This window comes from Brachycentrus maculatus, unplaced genomic scaffold (assembly GCF_059751285.1).
Source record: "Brachycentrus maculatus isolate JH-2025_06_01 unplaced genomic scaffold, ASM5975128v1 h1tg000496l, whole genome shotgun sequence".
NCBI classification, from domain to species: domain Eukaryota; kingdom Metazoa; phylum Arthropoda; class Insecta; order Trichoptera; family Brachycentridae; genus Brachycentrus; species Brachycentrus maculatus.
This window is the reverse complement of record NW_028281243.1, coordinates 244,137-265,973: the sequence shown is the minus strand read 5'-3', so window position 1 is coordinate 265,973 and position 21,837 is coordinate 244,137. Positions and strand designations below refer to the sequence as shown.

At 30.5% G+C, this 21,837-nt stretch overlaps 1 protein-coding gene across 20 annotated transcripts in view; it reads left to right on the top strand.

Moving 5' to 3' along the window:
• Positions 1-21,837, top strand: part of ASPP (Ankyrin-repeat, SH3-domain, and Proline-rich-region containing Protein) — a 431,995-nt gene that overhangs the window by 301,581 nt on the left and 108,577 nt on the right. The window lies entirely within an intron of this gene.

The window sequence follows — 21,837 nt, the reverse complement described above, 5'->3', positions numbered from 1 at the left end:
TGATTCAAGAACAAGGTTTCTAAATTGGTTCATGTATAAAGAACTTCCAAGAATTTGAGTAGTGTGATTGTCAATAATGGGTAGAATTGGTGAATGTTACACGTGTGTAAAGTGATCACTTCAACCAGCCGATGACGGTCCTCAGCCCCGTAAATGCCCAGACTTCCATATTCTTCTTCATCTTTGATGAGATGTCAAAAAATAAAAGAAACATTATTGATGTTTATAATATTTCATTAAGCATTACATTGTACATATCGCAGGCTCGATTTAATTTTTAATTTTAAATTTTCAAATTTAAAATAATTTCGAAATCGTGTCATATTTCTTAGATTAAATGTTTTTATAAAATAATAGAACTTATCTTTATCAAATAGTCAAATAGACATCGACAACATTTCTCTTAAACGTATTAAAAGAAACATTATTGGTGTATTTTTATTAAGCATAACATTGTACATATCGCAAGATCGATTTAATTTATAATTAAAAAAATTATGTTCGATTTCCAAATCGTGTCATATTTCTGATTCTTGATTATTTTTATACAGTAAAATACCAACAGAAAACGTATTTGATTAAAGATAATGCATATTTCCTCAAATAAACGTATTGGTTCTTTATGTGCATATATGCATTTTAGTTTTATTAATTTAATTTAGTGCATTTTTTTCAATCGCGTATTTTTTTCGCGTATCTGACCGCGTATTTTTTTTCTTTATTTTTTTCGAGTTTTTTTTTATTATCATGTATTGATAAAAAGTTTGTAGCAAAAATACGAGTTATCCAAAAATTTAACTCGTGTTGTTTAAATCATTCTATCAATATTTAGTAAAAATGTTTATCTTATTGTGTTACTTTCGATTGATTACTTCGGAAGCCTCAAAAACTTATTACCCAAAACAAGCTTCAATATTTAAGTGTTTTGTTTTGAATTCACGGTTCTTGAGTTTGACTTACTCCGTTTAATCCGGAGAAAATATCCAATTACAAGAATGATACCCGCACTTTTTATGACTTGAACCTTTTCTCCCTAAGGTTATAAAAATTATTAGCACTCGAAGGCTTTATATAATATTGAATAACCACCTTGTTAAGAGAGAGCTTTCATGAAATTCAGGTTTGAGTTAAGGGAATTAAATCTCCGAAGAATTAATACGAACCTGGGTGTTAATTTCGCTTTACTAAGCGCACGAAGGGAAGATACAAAAATCCATTATGCAAACCGCTGGGCTTGTTTTTAGTATGTACCCTCGGTATGCTAACGACTGTATAGAAAATCTAATAAACACAGCCTTAATTTCTCACTTAAACAGGTGCTGAAAGTCAAGAATTATCAAACGACCTTTATTTTAAGGTAAAACGTTAATTACGTTTGTACTACCTCGCAGTTTTTATTTCCCTGTTTAGAAATTGATTAGTCGTTTTTTTTACTGTTCATGAAATCTCACGTTTGTAGTTCATATAAAGTTCTTTGAACTTTATATGAAAACTTTTAATGCACAGGATAGTATGTTAAACTTTAAAAAATAACGTTATTATTTTTGTAACCCTAATTTGCACACAATGGTGTATAGGGCACTGTTTAAGGGTTAAAACAATTGATAAGTACAAGTATAAAGAACACGTTTGAGATTCAAATGAAGTTCTTTTACTTAAAAAGCTTTTAATGCACAAGATATTATAGTACATGTTTAGCTTAAAAATAAAACACTCTTCTTCTTCTAACCCTTATCCGTATCCAATGGTGTATAGGGCACTATTTAAGGGTCCAAACAATTGATTAGAACATGTATAAATATGTCATCAAAATAAAAGTTTAATTATTATTATTTTTTTATTTTTATTTATTTCTTAAGTTAGCTTATATTAAAACTAATATAAACTATTATATACATTTACATCATCTTTATATATTTACATTTCCTTACAGTAACTTAGACATTTATTTTTAAATTCTTTCAGACATTTTTCATTCTTCATACATTCAGGCATCTTATCATACATTTTTAAACCCTTATACATCAAGCAATTTTGCGACTCAGCTCTTTTCAATAATGGTAGTCTTATTTTATCCTTTTGTCTAGTAGCATATTCAAGACAACTTTATCCTTAAAATATTTTGGTAATTTATCGTGAAAAAATTTATGTATAAATATCAACATATTAAATTTAAGTCTTCTTCTTACAGATAACCATTTTAGTTCATCTCTCATTTTTTTTACATATATTATTCTCATGTATTATTTTGGTGAAGAAAAATAATTATTCAACCGGATATATGTAGTAATAGTCAATATGTAGTTTTAAAATACAAAAATATTTTATCAAGCGCAAGTTGTTCATGTTTTCAAACTCGACTGAAAATCGAGAAAGGAAAAAAGGGAGCTTATTTGGTTTCTTGATTGAGGCGTTCGGTAAAAAGCTGTTTTCGACTCTGGAAAAAATTGAGAAAACTTTTAAATGGATTTCGTGGTACGCTCATATTTCCCGAACACGCATGGAACTGCTACTGGGTAGGTACTGGCCGAAAACTTTGATTACCATTCGACACGAGAATATTTTTTCCTCACGTTTATTTCCTTGTATATCGGTGAAATGCCTTTTTAAACACGGAAAACGCCTTCAGTATTGTGTTCTGGAGATTTTGATTTGAATAATTTTTATTTTTCGATGGCGCAGGCAAGAAAAGGGTCGTGGCATAGTTTAATTTAATTTTAGCAGATGCTCGACTTTGGAACTGGTATCACGGGTTCGACTTCCGCCAATTTCAAATGAATTAAAGATATATTTACTTTCAATTTGTCTATCCCTACGTTTACTGTCCTTTCTGCAGACAAGCCTTTAATTATAATATAATTTTTCTTATTAGAGCTCTCTAATAATTTTACAGATAGTAATCACACATTTAGCAACAATAACTTCTTCTTCTTCTTCTTCTTCTTCTTCTTCTTCTTCTTCTTCTTTTTCTTATTCTTCTTTTTTTGTAGATCCTAGGAATCTGTTTGTGCTTCCGCATGTCGCTCTTGAGATGTTGACCTTTTCTGGTCTGCGTGGGGGTCTGCGTCCTTCAGGGTTTCCTAGAAGTCTGCCTTCTGACATTCTGTTAACTTGCTTTCGTTGTCATCCCTACCTCACGATATCCTCCGTCTTACCCATGCTCCGGATGTCGGTGTTTCTTACTCGGTCTCGCAATGTGTTTCCAGTTATGGATCGTAAATTCTTCATCTCGGAGGTTCGGAGTCGAGATTTAGTTCTAGAAGTATCTGCTCTTGCCTTAATCCTTAAAAAAATTCAAATGTGAACTACAACATTTGAAGCAATTGAGATTCTTAAAAATAATAATAATAATAAACCAATAAATAACAATAGGGCAATGACTTAAGCCTTCCCCCTATTGTTCATGTTCTCACTCAAAAAAATAAGAAACAGCTCCTACTTCCTCTTCATCTTTCAACATCCCAATGACACAACTCTAAAATTTAGACTTGGATTCATATACCGTGTTTGAAAATTATATAGAATGCAGTGGATAGACCATGATCATAAAGGTACACTAAGTTTTTAACAATATATTTTCTTTGTGTGTATAGCTAAAATAAAAACCTACATTATTTTAATAATTTACACAGCCAAATTTCAATTCGACCAAAAATGGAAAAGAAATTGTTGTAGATACATAATGTATGGGGCATCTCATTTGAGATTTCCCTCCACACTTCCGCAGATCATCGTTTTGCTTTTTAAATTTCCTTTCTGCCAGCGCAAGATTTATCTTTCAGGATATTTCAATAGGACGGAAAATAACCCACGTGAAAATTCGAAATTAAACGTTAAGAAATCGCATTTTTATTAGTATCTCGAAGGGTGTATTCTCAAAAGAAATGTATTCACACAATACTCCCAATGGAACCTACTTCTCATGCTTATTTAGACAAATCTCAAACATCCTTGGAATTTCAGTAATGGAATACATTCCTGTAAAGAATACTTTGAAAGAAATTTCATTTAGAAAAATAATCAAATTATCTTTGAATATTTATATGTCATATTTTTTTAGGCAAGCTTAATCAAGTCCTGTCTAAAAATAATTGTGGTAGACAGGAAACTTCCTTTTTACATCTGATTTTTACATCCTATAAAAACATAGTGGGGTGGTAAAAAGTACCTTTTTTAATAAAATTAAAATTGTTCAATTTTTCCTTGGTAAATAAATACCACTATTTCCCAAAAATATTACACATATTCCAATGCATTCAGCATTACTACAAAACACCGTTTAAGATATTTAGTCTAAATTTAAGATTTGTACCCTTGGAACATTGAAGTATACGGTGTTTGATGCTGATTGTGTCGAGACACATGCTAAAATAGATTTCAAGGAAAAGTAAAGTTTTAGCATAAAATTTTAAAATTGTTTATATTGTAAGCAAAACAAAAAAATATAAACTGAACTCATTTAGAAATAAGCTCATCATTAGTTCTAAACTTTCATAACTACCGTATAGAATCGATACCCAGGGCTGGAATTCCATACTTTGACAAAGTATTAAAGATAAGATTTCACACTTCGAACAAGTAAGATAACGTTTATTTTTAAGCTTTCTGAAAGATACAAAATTTAAGGATGTAAAATTTCAGCGCAAAAATTACAATTCTGTATATCCTCTCTTGTAAGAAAATTGCGTGATGGGGTTTAGTACTTTTTCAAATTCCAACATTTGCCTTATTCATTTTCTTCACGCCAGCTTCATTTAAAATATTTTCTTCACTTAAAAGCTTTAAAAAATCTATTGTTCTAAAAAAAACTCTTTGTCTAAAAATCGTAGCGCTTTACAAAAATAACGCGAAAATTCTCGCTTTAAATATTCTGAATGTGAATTATATTTCCACTTGGCAGTAAATAATGAAATAATTTCTAAGTCTGGTTCGCTACATTCGGGTTCGCATGTTTACAGAATATAAAGAGAAGTTTTTACTTATAACTGCGTCAGTTTGTGTGTTGTATAAATAGTAAGTATAGGTCGGTCGACGGTTGACACCGTTCGTTCCGTACGGTTTTGCACGTGAGCCGTCAGTACCATAAAGCTGCGGAGCTATAAAGCGTATATTTTCACTGAACATGAAAATTACACGAGCTTTCTGGACCGAAACAGGAGCCATAATAAACTAATGTGTCCCTTTAGCCGTTTCATGGTCCAGTTGTTGTCCTTTGGATCCCTTTCATTCTTCATCGCTTGTAAACAAAGTGATTCAATATCTCAACGCATTTTTTAAGGCATCTCAAGGTATCGATTAATTCAGATATTTCAACACATAAATAAAAAAATCGATGATATTATTAGTCTTTAATTCATTGATCAATAATACTCCATTTTTTTAATGTTTTCCGCAGATACTTTGTGGCACATTTTATAAACTTTATAAAATTAAACAACTTTGTTTTAACCACTTTTTTATTATTAGTACACTTTAACCTACCAGTTTCGAAAAGAACCTTGTCATTATCAGGGTTTGTTAAATTCTAAAACAACGTTTTTAATGTTTTAGAATTTAATAAACCCCGATGTTAACAAGGTTCTTGTCGAAACCGGTAGGTTAAAGTGTACTCATAATAAAAAATTGGTTAAAACAAAGTTGTTTAATTTTATAAATACTCCATTTGACCAAAAAAAGGTCCCTATCAAGATTATCGACATCTCGACAAAGATGACGAACATATAATCAAATAAATACACTCAGTCACATACAAAGGTCGAGTCATGAACAATTTAGAAATTTTTGAAATGCATAAAAATTTATATCCTGATAAAGCATTAATTAATATTTTTTAATGCATCACCGTTATTGTCTATGTTCCCATTAAACTAAGTCCCACCCCTTAAATCCCCCTACAAATTACTACCTCACCCACCTCTATATACTCGTTTACCTGAAAAAAAAATTTTTAGCTTGTTGCTTTTTGTAATCAACATAAAACAACTGAATGTAGTTTTCAACACTAGTCAATAAGTAAACTAGAAATAAAACTCAATAAGTGGTATTATACAGGTGTTTAATTTATTTAATAAAGAAGACCAAGTTATACAGAGGGTGTATTAATATGGAAGTTTGTGTATTTAATAATAATATGGAATAAATTTAAACCAACCTATAGAAGATCTTATACCATATTCATATATCAGTATCATAAATGTATTTTTATCAATTAATTCATTATTTATAGAAAGTAATAAAACATACCCTTTTATATCATTTTTACAAATATAGGAGAATACATAAAATAAATATTTTACTCAAATTGTAACTGCATCATTGTGGTGTAAAATACGATATAATTTAAAATATAAGACTGAATATTAGTTACGATCCCTTTGAACTTCGCGACAAAGTACTATCATTTCGGAGAATTTAATTAATTTCCATAACGTTAAAGTATTAATTTCAGCATGCAATAGCGTCGTTACACCCTCGGCTAGTGACGCAACCCTTTGTAACTCGGTTCTGACTTCGAGGCACTTGGAATAGTTTGGAAAGTATCATCCCCCAAATGCCACTGCAAAATTTTACATTGAATTCTTCGTAAGGACACATTGTACATCATGCTCTAACGCTGTCATTGCATATAATCTCATTGTGCTTTTAGAAAACGATGACATTTTAAACTTACTGACGTAATATGGTATAATATTTACAAATAAAGCTTGAATTGAATTATAAGTACCTGCAGTAATCTCGACTGTCTCAAAATTGCAGTGCTTTGGAAATTTTTAGGGCTGGGCGTTTTTAACTGTTCATTATCTTTATAAAATAAAACAACTTTGTTTTAACCACTTTTTATTGGTACATTTTATTTATCCAACCGGTTTCAACAAGAACCTTGTCATCATCAGGTTTTATGTACGAAATTCTAAACCATTGAAATACTCATAGTTAGATTATAATTAAAAATTAATTAATAAGTGGTTAAAACAATATTGTTTTATTTTATAAAGTTTATGAAATATGCCACAAACTATCTGCGAAAAACATTCAAGAAACCTTATTATCTTCTTCATTACTTATTTTCCCCCTATTATGCCATAGGAACTTTAAGCAGCACATTCGAAATTTAACAAACAAGGTCATTCGAGCCACAGCAGGATGGATGCAGTCCCCAACGCACACCCATAAAAAACGAAATCATTAAAATCACAGTAAATCTGTACTTTCTGACTCCTACTGTCTCATTCTCTATGAATGTATATTTATATTTTTCTTATTTCATTTTAGATTTTTTTTTGTATTTCAACAAAGATGAAGAATAATATAGTAGTCTGGATTTTCACAGGGCTCACGACCTCTTATAGACTAGTTTTAGTGATAACTTTATACACGTATTATATTTACCATTCGAACACTCAATTTCGTTTTATTACCATACCAAAAGATAACAATGCTTTTACGTAATATATAAAAACGTTCACCATTCAACCCATGATTGTCAACCTAATTTCGGAAATAATATAATATAATAATATTTGTGCTTATTAGGAGAAACCTTTATAAAATGTATGTGAGATTTTTCCAGAATTATTTTACGTACTGAGAGACGCCTAAAAATATCAATTTAATTTTGATTAAACTTATTTTTTATAGAGTTATATTTATTGGTTTCGTATGATAATCAAACCAACCTATGAGAGGTCATTAGCCCTGTTATTTCAGAGACTTCTATATTTTTCTTTATAAATGTTAAAATATCAATTAAAATCTTCATATAAATTGCTCTCTAAGCAGAGCAAAATATTGAATATGTGATGACTCTAAATATTGTAGAATTATTCATAAAATAAAGGTAAAATTTAGTGTGGGATAAAATGGATTAATAATTCGACGATAAATCATTGAAAATTCGCTGTACCGCGAAAATGGGTGCAGTAATGGAGAATGATTTATTCCGCTTACAATATCAATGAAAATATTTATCGCCCCCGCGAAGGTGTTTTATATTATAGCATCCCCTGTGTACCTCAGTTAGCTGAAAGCCTTGGCAAGGTAGCACCGGGTATTTACAAAACATACTGTGTCAGAACATAATGATGGTGATGTACGAGGATTGTACTAGAGTGCTGTATTTTTTAAAATACAATTTATTAGACTCTAAAAATCAGTGTTTGATATTAACATTTAATGTATGTATAAATGTAAATGGAGTTCTACAAATTAAACGCAAATCTTTTAAGTAATCCTATACTTACGTATGTACATATATGGTATAATGTGTCGATTCAATACAACATATGGTTTATTTTATAAATACGCCATAGAACCCACAAGACCTCTGATCTGTACCGCCAGCAATCTCCAATAAACGCCCCATTCGACAGCCCCACGATCCATCACCGTGACGTCACTGTACGCTCTTACTTCTGATTACACACACCTTTCAACTGCTCCCTTGGCGGTTTGCTTCTGCTCAGAAAGTATTCTATAGGGATCACCAACCGTGAAATACTTTCAGCTTGTCAGTTTTTTTGGAAGATGAGACATATTTTTCAAAATATGTTTGAAATAACCTTGTAATACAGGGATTCACATTTTTTCAAAATATGTCTGAATTAATCTTGTTATACAATGATACACATTTTTCAAAATTTGTTTTAAATAACTTAGCGATACAATGATACCCATCTTTCAGAATATGTTTTAAAATAACCTTGTAATACAATGATACACATTTTTCAAAATATGTTTTAAATAACTTTGCGATACAATGATACACATCTTTCAAAATATGTATAAAAATAACCTTGTAATACAATGATACACATTTTTCAAAAAAGGTATGAAGTAATGTTGTATCACAGGTTTCATCTACAGGTGAAAAGTAAAACTCAAAAAACTATAAAGTTTAGAAAACATCTGTAGTTTTCGAAACTGGTCGTGTATAATGAAATAAAACTCATTAAGTGGTATGATACAAGTGTTTGATTTGTTTTTTAATAATCAAAATGACTTTCCACAAAGTTAATGCCAAATCAATAAATAATATAAAAAAGTGTATTATATCAATTTCAATACCGTTTAGTTGAAACTTTCCTTGGAAAACTATGACAAAAAAATTCTTTTCATCAAAACGCGTCTTTTATTACTTTCTTTTTTACATCTCAAGTTCTCGTTCTGTAAAACAACCTTCTTCTATACAACAGTATGGGAGGGAAAAAGGAGTGTAAAAAACTGACGCCTTTGAACTTTTATCAATGCTTTTATATTTGGCCCGCTTCTCGGCCCAAGGAAACTTTGTTAATTAATTATATTTTTAACTTTATCCCGTGTCAATTAAGGAGGCGTATTTCGCAATTAATTTTTCATTTTGGGGGAAATATTAAATATTCCGAAATATTCGACGAGGGCTTTACAGATTTTTTCATACATTTTTTCATACATTTAACTAGAATCGCGAATTTTCAAGCTTCGTTTTGTTTATTGCTTTTTCTTGTTTTATTTGAATGCTTTTATACTACTCTTTTTCATAATTGATTTATTATTAACTTTATGGAATAACATAATAATAACTCAAATATCAAAATAAATCACTTGTAAAAGACCACTTTTGAGTTAAGTAATGTAAATACGAACATATGATTTAAGTTACTAACATTTCTTGGTGGAACTGTATTTTGTAGAATAAAATAACAAGTATTAGATTTTTTCCACATTAATTTTATTTGACCAGCAACCGGGTTTCGTCGTAACCGACATCAACAGTCTGATTATGTTGGTTACGACGAAACTCAGCTGCTGGTCAAATAAAATTCATGTGGAAAAAATCTAATACTTGTTATTTTATTCTATAAATACGAATAGTTTAAAAAAACAACAGATGTTCTTAGCAAAAATACAAACTTATGAAATATGAAAATATACAATATTTTTTCTTGTAATCTATGATTGGAATGATAAAAATAATAAAAATGATAATAATATTTGGTTTAATTATATAGCTCAGTAAAAACTAGACTTTTTTGAATTTTGAATCTAATTTTTACTTGGTAAATGCCACTTTTTCTTAAAATCTACATTGTGACACGTATTTTGATGCATTCTGCATCATTTTGCAATGCCGTAAGATATAGTTATTTAAAATATATTGATTTGTGATATTTTTTTAAATATTTAAGTAGTTTTCACAATACATTTTAAGAAATAGTAGTATTTACCATGTATTTTTTAATAATCGGTTAGATATTATTATATGGAAACTGCTAATCTATGAGATATTCATTATTTTTATCCATTTCAGTTATTGTTATTGACGTCATTAAGCGTTTGGTTATTTTCCATAAATATGTTAACAGATCGTTTTTATTGAATAATTCATACATTCCAGTGAATATCTATGTAGCAGTACAGTATCTACTCAATGAATTAGGGCCACGCAGAATTTCGCGCAATTTCTCAATTCAAACAGGAATAACTCAGAGAAAACCTTGTATAAAACAACATTGAATTTTATTTACACATGAACACTTTATTACGCTTAAATTATGCATATATTTTCATATAAATATAGTAAGTATTTAGTATTTCCACCTTTGGCAGAAATAACTGCCTCAATTCTTTTTGGCATACTTAAAATGCACTGTTTTATCATGTTTTTTATTTCTTCGTCTTCTGACCAAATTTTTTGAACATTTTTTTTAGACAGTCTACTGTCGGATTTGGAAATGAGTATACCTTATTTTTTAACATGCTCCATACGTTTTCTATAGGATTAAGGTCCGGAGAATTTCCAGGCCAGGGGAGCAAAGGCAGATTTTTGTTAGACAAAAATTTTATTATTGATTTAGCCCGGTGGCAAGGTGCCCCATCCTGCATGAAGGTGTATGGACCTTCTATTGGGTCGAGTGTATGGTAGAAGGGCAATAAAATTCGTTCGAGGACCTGCTTATAGGAATTTTGGTTCATTGTTCCTTCCACGAAAAACAACGGTCCAGGTAAATTGTTAATAATACATGACCATATCATTGTTGCCGGGGGTTGTTTGATAACTTTTACCACACAGGCCTCATTGTAACGTTCCATTGATGTTCTCCTGACGAATTGACGGCTCTCTGTCACGGCTTCTAACCGGCACTCATCACTAAAGATGACCTGAAAAATAATGAAAATTTAAGTTTAATTCAAATATATAAGTTTATTTACTAAAATGATATGTTGAAAATTCAATTTAAATAAATACCTTTTTCCAATCATCAACCGAGTAATTTCGATGTAGCCTGGCCCATTTTAATCGATCCGCTTTCATTCGTGGTGTCAATTTTGGTACTTTTACAGGGCGCCTGCATTTCAGATTTACTTCGTAAAGACGTCGCCTCAGTGTTGATACCGATATATTTATACCCTCTTCTTCCAATTTTATTTTTAATGTTTTTGCTGATGCACTACGGTTTTCTAAGGCACTTTGAACGATTTTTCGATCAGTCCTCGGTGTTGTTTTTCTAATCCTACGACAGTTCTTTCGCCGATTGCTGGTGGCGGGTGACTGATTTTTTATTGATTTTGAAATTATGTCCACTGTTTGACGAGAAACGTTTTCTTTTTTTGAAATTTCTCTATTAGATAGTATTCCTAATTTCAGTAGCACTATAACACTAGACTTTTTTTCCTCAGAAATGTCTTTACTTTTTCCCATTTTGTCCTTTTCAAAAAAAAACACTTGTGTTTACAAAAAAATTTTATACTTTATGAACTAAAATTAAAAATTAAGTTTTTTTCACAAGACACGATAACTATATAACCTCTCTGAACAAAACAACAACCAGAACTCAAGAAACTTCACTAATAAATGAGATAGGACTATTATTTTAACTTTCAACTATCTGTCTACCTGTGCTAATTAGGGACCTTTCTCAGAAAAAGGGTTTGAAATTTTGTAAAGGCTTAAATAATCCAGGTATATTTTACATATTATTGAAGGTAATATACATGATATTAGATGTCAATAGAAAACTTAAAGTATTTATGTAAAATAAATATAATAATCCAAAAGATTTCAGAGTATTCAAAAAAATAATGGGTGGCCCTAATTCATTGAGTAGATACTGTATATGTTTACGAAACTAATTGGCAATTTGTTTTAACGAATTGTCTCATCTCGACCAAACGGTGCTTACACAGCTCGCTGAAAAAATCTTGCTAATTTTGTTAAAACACAAATGCATTTTCTATCTTTTTTTTATGGGATGTCATGAACAGATAAAATTCGCATTTCATGATGTATAATTTTTTATGAGTTAATTTATATTTAAATATAAGTATTTTGTAGTAGCTGTACCCACCCAGTCACGAGTTACTATGATTCAGTCCGGTTAAACGGAAAGGAATAAAAATAAAACTTAAATCTAATATGATAAAATAATAACCATATGTTTTTTCTCCACTTTTATTTTACCAGTGACCGGATTTCGTCGTTACCGACATCATCAAACTGGTGGGGATGTTTTATATCCAACAAGGCAGGGATTGAAAACCGTGATTTTTTTAAACACTGTCTTTGAAGAGAATCTTCGCCTTTTCCACACTCATTTATCTTCTCATACTTAACCGCCGATTATTCCAACTCTGGCCTGACTACTTTTAAGTATTTAACATACTTTTTTCTTCCTCAGTCTATTTTCAATTACATTCGCCTCAACTACATTCAACTGCATTTCCTCAGTCTTTTCCCATTTCTTTACACATGTCCAAACTATTTTAATACGTCTTTCTCAACATTACCAATAATGCTTATCTCACCCTTGCATTTTTTCCTTTTTTCATCATTCGAACATCTATCATGCATCATTTTTGCCGCACAATCATCTGAGAGATCGCATTTAGACTGCATTCAGCTGACTTTTATCATTATTATTGCATTTAAGAGATATTAGAAGAAATAATGATTTTTGTGAATTAAATACACAAAAAATAAAAGGCAGCATCAACGGATTTAAAATTCTCATTCAACTACTTTTTTTTCTTTTTTTTTAATTTCGTAATAAGTCCTAAAAGTCTTCTGATTTCAGAATCCATTTACATTTTCTTCCATTCAAGACTTGACTTGATTCTCAAAGAATCATATGTAATTCAGCCGCGACGTGAAGGGTTAATTTAACTATTCACAACCCTCTCGAGTTTAACCGCGAGCCAATCGTTGAACTAGCGAATTTTCATCCATTTATCTTCCAGTTTGAGTTAACGGATATTAAACAACTGTGCTGTTTCGTCCTGATAGTGAATCTTCAACCACCGGTTGAAGCAGTTGGTTATCGTGGGGTAATCCGTCAGTCAGGGTTGACAATGTGCTCCGTGATGTAGCCTTAAGGTTTCATATCACGTATCTCCGTACAAGTGTCATCTCAGCAAGTGGTAGTCTGCGGAGTTATGGTCCACAAACAGATTTATTAATCTAAGATTTTTCCTTCCCTAAACTGCTTTACTGTTCTATACAAAATTACAAAAAATACAAAGGATAGTTATAAAATTCTATGAATGTATTAATTGAAAAGCTTAACATAGATGAAGAAAAATATGAATATCTGGGCATTTACAGGGCTTGCGACCATCATAGGCCGATTTAAGTAATCACTTTACAAACGTGTAACATTCACCAATTCTACTCATGATTGAACACCACATTACTAAAATTCTTGGAAGTTCTATATACAATATTTGATCCAATTTCGAAACATTGTACATGAATTCCTAGAATTTTCACTAGAGACATCTATTGGTGAGATGAAGAAGTCTTTTATTGAGCATAAACTGTTATATATGTATGTGAGATCCGAATCCTGGATTATAAGCACATACACGAGAAACGCCAGAAAATATCCTTTTCATTTTATTATTTAACTAAAACAATAAAACTATAATATTAGAGACTTATTCAATGATTTAGCGGTTAATTTATAGAACTCCATTTTACTTTATATATTAATTTATGTTATTTAATTCATTCAAACCCTTATCCGCACCCCAATGGTGCATAGGGCACTGCATCATAAAAACGCTGTTATCTTGATCATTAACATACGAAGGAAAGGTGATCAGCCCTCCGCTTCCGGTATCAGTCCAAGGTAATATTGAATAAATATAAGAGTGAAATAATCACATTTATATATTTGACCCCCCCCCTGGGAATCGAACCCGGGACCTCCAGTACGGTAGCCGAGCGTGCTGATCATTACACTACGGAGGCGGGCAAATTTATGTAAAAAAATCTGTGTTTGATTTAACAAATAATACATAAATTATTACTGAGAGTCTTTTTCGACACTCAATAATACGTTTATAGCTTCTCTTGCATTTCGTCATAAAAGTACACCGAGCCTAATTTTCGCTTGTTTCATAACACCAGTTTACAAATTAAAACATAAAACCAGTTTCAGTTTTTTATTGTTTCATTTTTTACACAATATATCACGGATACTACATTGTAGGCTCCAAACTACGTATCATAACGCTCTTAACTTTAGCCTTCCGACTTAAGTTCGCTCCCCTAAATTCCACCCGCCTACAAACTTCCACCGGGAGTTCATACTACCTACGTGATGGCGAGATTACATTTTTACAAGGGCTATAAATTAAGGCGTGATATTGTTATATGTAGTGTCGTGAGTACAGGGGTGGAAAACAGACAATTTTTAAATCGATATCTCCCCGTTACTTGTTCTTTCCCTCATTATTTAAATAGATACAATACTTAAATTAGAATGTAACTTTGTTTTAAAATCACTAAAAATATTTTATTATAACTTAATAATAATGTTTACCGGTTTTGAAGCTAACCGCTTCTTTACCAAGACTGTTTAATACATAAAGAAGCGGTTAGCATTATAATTAAGTTATAATTATCATATTTTATTTATTGTTTCAGCATTAACTTTGAGGTAAGATATGTTACAATGATTAAAGAAAACACTTGTTTTATACAACTTGAGTTTTATTAAAGTCTACATGTTTTAAAAGTTAAACTTCCATCATTCAGTGATTATACAGACCTGAATGATGGAAATTTAACTTCTGAAACATGTAGTCTATAATAAAACTCAAGTGGTAATCATTATAATTATCATTAAGTTACATTATAATTACATTATAATTAAGTTACAATCAAATATTTTTAGTGATTTAAAAACAATGTTACATTTTACAACATTTTGAGTGTGTCCAAATACTTGTTCACAAAATCTGGATTATCTCCAATTACAGGAGTTATTTTCATATTATTTTTTGACATCTCATCAAAGATGAAGAAGAATATGGAAGTCTGGGCATTTACGGGGCTTACGACCGTCATAGGCTGGTTTAAGTGATCACTTTACACACGTGTAACATTCACCAATTCTACCCATTATTGACAACCACACTACTCAAATTCTTGGAAGTTCTATATATATGAACCAATTTAGAAACCTTGTTCATAAATCACTTGAACTTCACTAGAGACATCTATTGGTGAGATGTAAAGAAGCTTTTTATTAAGCAGAAACTCTTATATTTGTATGTGAGATCCGAATCCCGGATTATAATCACACACATGAGAAACGCCAGAAAATACCATTTTCATTTTTATTATTAAGCTTATAATTTGACCAATTAAATTAAATTAAATTATAAGCTTAATAATAAAAATGAAAATGGTATTTTCTGGCGTTTCTCATGTGTGTGATTATAATCCGGGATTCGGATCTCACATACAAATATAAGAGTTTCTGCTTAATAAAAAGCTTCTTTACATTTCACCAATAGATGTCTCTAGTGAAGTTCAAGTGATTTATGAACAAGGTTTCTAAATTGGTTCATATATATAGAACTTCCAAGAATTTGAGTAGTGTGGTTGTCAATAATGAGTAGAATTGGTGAATGTTACACGTGTGTAAAGTGATCACTTAAACCAGCCTATGACGGTCGTAAGCCCCGTAAATGCCCAGACTTCCATATTCTTCTTCATCTTTGATGAGATGTCAAAAAATAATATGTTACATTTTAATTATAAAATGGAAAACCCTAAAGTAAGTGCTCCAAATTTATGTTAAATTAGATACAATACTTTTCATTTTTTATATTATATTTTGGCATCTCAACATAGATGAAGAGGAATATGAAAGTTTGAACATTTACGGGGCTTACGACCGTCATGGTGAAAGTGATCACTTTACACACGTGTTACATTCACAAATTCTACCCATTATTGACAACCACACTACTTTAATTCTTGGAAGTTCCAAATATATTGTTCAAATTCAAAACGCAGTACTTGAATTTACTAGAATTTCACCATAATTTCACTAATTTCACTTTTCATTTGTAATAATTCATGTTTCACTAAGTAATTACCACTATTTCTGAAAATCCAATGAGATTTAAGGTTAAGTTAGGTTACGGTATTTGAAAATGATGCGGAACGCATTGAAACACTTGTCATAATAGATTTTAAGAAAAACTTAGTTGTATTTACTATGTAAAGCTTAAATTAAAAATAGATAGATTTTACCACAATGTGATTTTTCCGGATTTTTTTTGTTCCCCTTTTTTGTTAAGAAATAAAATTTCATTTCAACGAATATTTAATAGTAGAAGTTCTGATATTTGTTTGCCATTTTTTATTTCAGTCACCTGAAAAGTACCTGAAAGAGTTTTCCACTCCGTTGGGCGCTCGCGTTAGAGGACTCAAACTAAAGCCTCAATTTTACTGTTGCAAATCTCCTTAAACTGATTTCCCACGTGAGGAACTATCGCTCAAACATGCACTCGTAATATTTCCAACATAATAGTCTCACTCTGTGCTTGATGAGAGATTATTATTTACTATTTTCCGACCTACTGCGCAGTAAATAATTAAAGGACTAAATTATTGACAAAACATTCTAATTCTAACTTGCCCCTTTAAAATATACATGTCTTGTGGTACATAACAAAATGGATTACTTTTTGGTTGTTATAAATTATGAATATTTTATATATCAAATATGTACCTATATGGCCAATGCATCTTTTTCAATTAATGTTTTAGTTGGAAAATACCATTATTTCTTCAAATCTTTTGCGACACGTCAAAGCATCAAGCAAGGCATTCCACAACATTTTCAAATACCGAATGACGCAAAATTTATCGAAACACATGTCACAATAGATTTAACGAAATAGTGGTATTTTTTAAGTGAAGTTAAAATTTAAATTACGAATTTTACAAAATTTATTGTAAACAAAATTACAAACTTTATTTATTTCAGCGTATCTCGTTGTATTCAGCATAAATATGAAACAAATTTCACGGTTTATATTTTTGTGTTGTGCCCTTGAGGCGTTGAAGGTTGAAGATAGGGTAGCATTGTTTTTTTCTATGATTAGGAATATAACAATACAATTATTATTATCAATTCATTATATTTTATAGTTTTCAGAATTTCTTTTGTTTCAAAAAGTTGAAGTTAATTTTGTTCTATATTAATAATATTTAATTTTCCTACGTTATTATCGTTAAATGCCTAATTGTTATCTATTAAATGGTTAGCAAACTTTGAAAAACTATTTTTTCGTAAACAAAATTCATGTTACCTGATTATTGATTGTTGGAAAAGTCATACCATTTTCGTAAAATACTACCTCATGGGCAAAATCCCTAAATAATGATAGATGCTTCCCGTCTCTCGAGACATCTACAATACATGTATATTCTCTTCCTTATGCGTCCTGCTGGGTCCCGCCAACGTCGACGATCACTTGGGAGAAACCTCGTCTGTCCTGGACAACTCAAGCAGGTCCTCCACACCTCTCATCCCGGTCCTCTCTGGAATGTTCCGAAGCCAGGAAAGCTGCCTTCTTCCAACTCCTCTGCGACCATCAATCTTCCCTTTTATGACCAGTTGTAGGACAGCATACTTTTCACCTCTCATTATGTGACCAAAATACGAAATTTTACGGAGCTTGATTGTTGTGAAAAATTCTCTCTATGCATTTGCTCTACGCAGTATTTTAACGTTATTAACCATATCGCTCACTCTTTTCAAGAACGTCATAAATAAGAAATCATAAATTTTTAGTTGTGCATGTTTTTGGAATGCCCAGAAAATGTACTTTATCCCAGCAAAACTTTTAACTTAATATTTACCCGCTACAGGGCAGAAAGTGTTGTTTTTGCATTTTGAAGAAAAGGTATTGTTTTAAAAAATTTGTAAATATACTAAATATTTTTCAAATGGAAAAAAAACCTTCAGGTTTTCTCTAAAAGATCTGTTGCACAGTAAAAAGTTCAATAAATGGCTTGATATTTATTTTTAATACATTGTTATATATTTTTAAACTTTAAAAACGTTCTCCTGAAAAATCAAGTTTTTTGATTTATGACGTTCTTGAAAGGAGTGAGCGATATGTCATGATCTTTTTCAAATCTAGTGCTTGAAAGCGAAATTGAAATTATTATTTCAATATTATTTTATTATATCAATTCAAAAAAATATCAGTCAATAACTTACCTTCTATCTAAGCAAGTAATTATAATGTTATCAACTTAAAATATCTGCTGTATTTTTTTGATAAAAATTATGGAACGTCAAATAAAATCAACGTAACAATTATAAAACAAATTTTTACAAAAATAAAAATATAATGTCTGGCAGTCACAGTTCTGTACACAACAATAACGTATTTTATGTATTTGGATGTAAAGCAGTGTATATCTCGTTAAAATATCAAAGAAAACAATTGAAAAAGCGCTACAACAGACGTTTCTACTTATATTTTCAAAATATTGTTATGTCTTTGAACCCTTTGTGTTATGTTTCCGTATAATATTCGTACATCCAATATTCAGCAATAAAATAAAACATTCCTGTAACACTAGTCCTTAGTTGATAAATGTAAACATAACTCATTTTTAGAATATCTGTAGCTCTCGAAACTAGTCATGTTTGGATTAAATAACTATTTTTTCATATTTTTCGACCGACGTCGTTATATTCTCGCATTCATATTTGCCAAATAAACTTTAAATATTTTTAACTAACTCAAAAATGGTGATTTCTTTAATTGATTTGGCAGTCGCTCTGTGGTAATATCTATCCATTTTTATTTTAAGTTTTACTTAGTAAATACCACTATTTCTTACAACTCTAAAATTTAAACTTAGCTTCACATACGGGGTATGAAAATGATGAAGATTGCAATAAAACATGTTTCACTATAGAATTATAAGAAAAAGTGTTTTTTACCAAGTAAAACATAAATTAAAAATCAAAACAGATATTTTTCGAGTGTTTTATTTTTATATTTAAATCATCCTATTATTCTACAAAATTACAATGATTAAAGAAAACACCTCGTTTTTTACCACTTGAGTTTTATTATAGACTACATGTTTCAGAAGTTAAACTTCCATCATTCAGGTCTGTATAATAACTTTACAGACCTGAATATATTTATATTTGTTATTATACAGACCTGAATGATGGAAGTTTAACTTCTGAAACATGTAGTCTATAATAAAACTCAAGTGGTAAAAAACGAAGTGTTTTCTTTAATCATTGTAACATGTCTTACCACAAAGTTAATGCCGAAACAATAAATAAAATATTCTACAAAATTCATGCCAAGTCAACGAATAACGCGATATTTAGCAAAATGTTTCATTAGTAATAACAGTCTAAGTCAAAAGCGACGCAAATCGGATATTACAAAACGTGCCTTACAACAAATGATTCCCGAATGGCGACAATTCCACAATTTCGATGTTTTTCTGATAAAAACCATTAGCGGAATTTTTAATTCAAAGAAAACTCCATCCCCCACAGAGGCAGAAGGGCGTTAAATATTCCGAACTGCGAAAACCTGTATAAAAATACTTTCCCGTTTTTCCTAATGCAAGCTTCACTTTGCTCAGTCATTTTTTACTCGTTCGAGAATTTTTCGCAACGAAAAATGTTCCCATCTTTATTTTCGTTGGTATTAAAAAGGCAGCGAGAAAATATACCCTTTTTTAAATAACAGAAAACACTCTCGATGAAAAATAAATATTTGTAACTGTTTATTTTCTCCCTGACGTGTGTTCAAATTTCATATACTTATGTCTTAATACCAGATGTTCTCTTTATTATCGTTGCGAAATTTTGACGTAACGCCCACTTTCGTAGGGAGACATTTTTCTTTTATTATTTTACTTAAATTATAAACAAAATACTTGTTGTTTACCACTTGAGTATTATTTATTACTAGTTTTGAAAGCTACAGATCCTTTCATCTACGTGTTTAAATATATACCTTTAAATATAAGCAATATAAAGAACAAGTGTTTTATATCTAATTTAATCATATCTCACCACAAAGTAATGTCGAAACACCAAATTACTTGTTAAATACCACTATTTCCTAAAAACTATATTGACACGTGTTTTGATACGTAAATACTTAATGTAAATAGGAGTAGCGGAAGACTGAGAAAAACTTGGCATCATCAAGAAGATCAAATACTTGAAAGCAGTCAATCCAGGAGATCGAAAAATTAATGGGTATGTTTGAGGAGATGCATGAATGTAAAAGAGGCGAAGAATGTTAGCAAAGACAAAGTGGTGAAGCATTATATTATCTCTGCCTACCCTTGCGAGATTGGGGCGTGATGGTTAGTTAGTTAGTTATAATTTTAAAACCGTTCATAAACGCCATCGTTTTTCAATTAATTTTCTTAGTGAATTTTTTATATTAAAAGCATTGTCAACTTTTTGGTATGGTAATACAACACTCTTCTTATCGAGTATCGTTCACTTTGTGTACAACCACATTAAATACTTAATTTTAGTGGTATTACACACAAGTAATGATGAATAATAGGGAGAGTGTTAAATTTTCTTATTATTTAAAATATTTTTCAGTTTTTCAATTAAATAAATTTCGATTTCAATAATTGTTTAAGTATTTTTTTAAATCTTTATCCGCACCCCAATGGTGCATAGGGCATTATATAAACACAGTGTTATCTTGATCGTTAACACACGAAAGAAAGGTGATCAGCCTTCCGCTTCAGGTACCAGTCCAGGATAATATTGAATAAATATTAGAGTGAAAAAATCACTTTTATTTATTTGACCCCCCCTGGGAATCGAACCTGGGAACTCCAGAACGGTAGCCAAGCGTGCTGACCACTACGGGGGTGGACTGTTTAAGTAAGTCTTTGAAAATTTTCGTATTGTTCTAGATATTTTAAAAATCATTCCGGCCAGTAAGTTATTTGAAAAACGTAATTTAAATGAATAATGGATCACTTACAAAATGATCTATCTGTTCTTGACAGGTATTCGGTTCGCTTGGTACTGAACGCTGATTGAGGAACGAAGTTCCTAAAATATTTGTTTGTAAAATGTCAGTACCTGCTCACATACTCGCAGATATTAAAATATATAATTAAAACATTTCACTAAACGCAATAAACATGTAATCTTGTAAAAAAACAAATTTATGTATGTTATTAAAATGTTATTGAAATAAGTAGCTTTATTCAATATTTGAAACAATGAGCTTTTGTAATTTATATTTGAAGCACTAACTTTGTAATTTTCCATTTTATAATTATTATCCATTTTATAAATACCATCCATTTCTATTTTATAAGTATTAATCAGTCTCGATAAAGAAGCGGTTAGCTTCAAAACCGGTAGACATTATAATTAAGTTTTAATAAAATATTTATAGTGATTTTTAAACAAAGTTACATTTAAATGAGCTTTTAAACTAACTAAATAATTGTTTATTACTTTACATAAAATCTTAATTTGAAGAATTGATTGGCTCCAAAAACTATCTTCGGCTTATGCAACCCCA